General features: G+C 40.5%; 1 non-coding gene across 1 annotated transcript; it reads right to left on the minus strand.

Moving 5' to 3' along the window:
• Nucleotides 1-263: 263 nt before the first annotated feature.
• On the minus strand, nt 264-336 carry Trnaa-agc (transfer RNA alanine (anticodon AGC)). Its single transcript has one exon. It is a non-coding gene; the product is annotated as a tRNA-Ala (tRNA).
• Nucleotides 337-3,484: the final 3,148 nt, after the last annotated feature.

A 3,484-nucleotide genomic window follows, 5' to 3' on the forward strand; every position in this document is an offset into this window, starting at 1 on the left:
TGAAAGAGTTCCATGTGTTCTCTGTTCCATGTGTCTCCAATTCAAAACCCATTTTCTGTGAGTTGGCCAGGCCTCTGTGACAGGGCTGTGAGGAGAATCCACTTCCAAGCCCATTCAGGCTGTTTAAAGAATCTGGCTCCTTGTGGTAAGGGCCCATTCCTTCTTGGCTGCCAGCTGTTAATTCTGGAGATGCCCCCCCCCCCTTTTTTTTTTTGAAGATGTTTATTTATGTTTTTAGTTGCAGTTGCACACACTAACTTTATATGTGGTGCTGAGGATCGAACCCAGGGCCTCTCACGTGCTAGGCGAGCGCTCTACCGCTGAGCCACAGCCACAGCCCCTGGATATGCCTCTTTGTGTGTAATGGATGGCCGACTCTGTAGTCCTTGCCTGGGGACCCCAGTGTCTTCAGAGCCAACACGGGCAACTTGGTTTCTCACTAGGGTCATCTCCTAATCTCTTCCCTTTCTTCTGGTATTTCTCTTCCTTTCCTACAGGAGAAATTTTTCTCCTTCTAAGGCTTCATTTGATTAGGTTGGATCCTCTGGATAATCCAGACTAACAACCTTATCTTAAGTTCTATTTTAATTGTGTCCCCACATGCCCTTTGTCATTAAGTAAAATATTCACAGGTTCTAGAGCATGGGCATCTTTTCTTGGGGTACACATCTCTCTACCACATGTGTAATAAGAGGAACTAGGAAGGTTTGACAATATCTGCAAAAACAAGAGAGTTAAAAAAAAAATAAAGGTTTGTTTCAAAATAAATAAATAAATAAATAAATAAATAAATAAATAAATAAATAAATAAAAACAACATAATAATTGAAATTAAAACCTTACTGGAGAGTTAATGGTGATTGGATTCATGGGAGAGAGACTTCCTGAAGTTCTGTGGAGTGCAGCAGACGAGGTGAATGCCCCAGAACAGACCCAAACCACTGACTTGCACCAAATCAGAGCTCCTGGTGGAGGTAAGAGAGGCAGTGAAAGAGGAGGCACTATTAAAGGATGTGATGACTTAACATCTTCCAGAGTTGTCAAAAGAAATCAATCCTTAGATGCAGAAGTCCCAGGAAACCCCAGCAGGAATAGTAAAGAAAACAATCCTTCCGTGCTCACATCAGAGGAAACTGGGAAGAACATCACACAGACAGACAAACACCAAATACAGACAAAAGATCTTGAAAACGGGTGGAATGAAAGGTCATGTTTACAAAATTGACAATTTGAATCTGATTTCTCAAAGCCCCAGTGGAAGCTGAAAAATAATAAGATTTTCAACATCCCAACAATAAATGACCAGGTCAAACTCCACATGCAGTGGGGACATATGAAGAATGAGGAGAACATAAAGACTTTCATATGAACAGAAACTGACAGTTTTCATCCAGTAGACAGAGAATTTTCTAAACTCCCCCAAGGGAAGACCTAAGACTCTCAAGGGACTGAGGACAGGGAGTGATGTGTGCAGAGGGGACCTGAGCAGGGCGGGGCCTGTCCTGCTGTGGTGGGAAGGCTGGGATCCTGCAGCAGCAAGGGAGACCTGGAGGGGGCGACAGTGGTTCAGAGTCAGGAGAGAGGCAACAGACAGCACGTTCTAAGACATCAGTGTTGCTGAAGTACAAGTGGAATATTACTCAGCAATAAAAGAGAATAAAATCATGGCATTTACAGGTAAATAGATGAAGTTGGAGAATATAATGCTAAGTAAGCCAATCCCCAAAAACCAAAGGCTGAATGTTCTCTTTGATATCAGGAGGCTGATTCATAATGGGATAGGGAGAGGGAGCATGGGAGGAATAGAGGAACTCTAGATAGGGCAGAGGGGTGAGTGGAAGGGAGAGGGCATGGGATTATTACTGATGGTGGAATGTGATAATCATTATTATCCAAAGTACAGGTATGAGGACATGAATTGGTGTGAATATACTGTGTATACAAGCAGAGATATGAAAAACTGTGCTCTATATTTGTAATAAGAACTGTAATGCAGTCTGCTGTCATATATAAATAAAAAAAGAAAAGTACTTAACTTCAGGAGTGAAGTGTGCGTGTTCAATTTTCCAAGGTAGCCACAGAAGAATTATAAAGCATATAATTTCCAAACTAGTGAGCTTGAAATGTGATAAAAGGAATGTATACTAAGCCGCTTCAAAGTAAGATAAAGTGAATCAATATGAAGAATCATGGGGTAGAAATAAGCACATATGGCTATGTGTACGTGTTTATCTTAATAAAGTAGTTGTATATGAACTAAAATGCTTAGTTAAAAACAGATTGTCAGACTTGGTTAAATTGTTTTTATACAGAGAAATAGGTGCTATTCATGAGAAGCACATCGGAAGCAAAGCCATACAGAATGGTTTAAAGGACATGGCCACCACTAGCCCAAGGAAGGCCACACAATCTACTCAAAATCACCATGAAATATCAAGTTATAAAGCACAAAAACGAAACATATTCAAATTCTGAAATCTATGTGAACTAGTAAGTGTCCCAGAACTCCAGGCATTGAATGACCTGGCAGTGGCTGGGGAAGGGGTGAGGGGTGGCTCCCCTGGGAGACATTGGCACTGAGTAATGGGAGCCAGGTAGGGCACCATGGCACGGCAGCTGCCCGGAGAAAGGCCGGCAGGGCAGGAGCTTTGGAAGAGGGGCCATGGTGTCTTTATCATGTGGTGCAAGATTACAACAGGTGAAAAGGTGACTAACAACAAATAATGCAGAACACACTTGTTAAAATTAAGAATCTTAGACCAAATATACCTCAAAGAACAATGGGTGTAAGAAATTTGAAACAATATTATATGAGCCTATGATTGAAAAAGGGATCAATATACATAAAATTTTTAAAGGTGCTAAATACTCATATAAAAACGATCTACCTAAGTTTTAAAAACCGAGGCAAAGCTTTCCCACTTCAAAATAAAAGAATTTCAATAGAGAAGAAGAAATCACTGATCTGTGCTTCTAGATGAAGAAAATACTGGTGCTAAAATAAATAAATAAATAATAGAATAAAAAAAGAAAAATAGAAAATTAATTAAAATGGCCAATAAGTATATGAAAATGTTTGTTTCATTTGCAAACAGAAATAAATACATGACACTGGGTTCATAAGATTGGAAATAATCTTGAAGACTGAAAATATCAAGGAAATATCAAGTGTTGGCAAGAACGTGGAACAGCTGGAGGACTTCTACATTGCTCTTGAAGTCTAAATTGGTAAAAACCATTTTGGGAGGTAAACAACATCAGCTGGCTTGGTTGAAGATTCAACCAGCCTGTGGTTCAGGCGCCATCACCTGGATGTGCACCTCAACAGGAGAGAAGCCCTCACGCCCTCTTCAAGACACACAAGACATGGCGGCATGTTAGAAACCACCCAGATGTTCTGTAGAAGAACAGGTAAATACAGAACAGGTAAATGCATGCTGGTCCACACAACTGGATGACAGAGCAATGGAACTGAATTGCATCT

Source organism: Marmota monax, unplaced genomic scaffold (assembly GCF_021218885.2).
Source record: "Marmota monax isolate L192 unplaced genomic scaffold, Marmota_monax_Labrador192_F-V1.1 WCK01_AAM20220418_F8-fsc00010, whole genome shotgun sequence".
NCBI classification, from domain to species: domain Eukaryota; kingdom Metazoa; phylum Chordata; class Mammalia; order Rodentia; family Sciuridae; genus Marmota; species Marmota monax.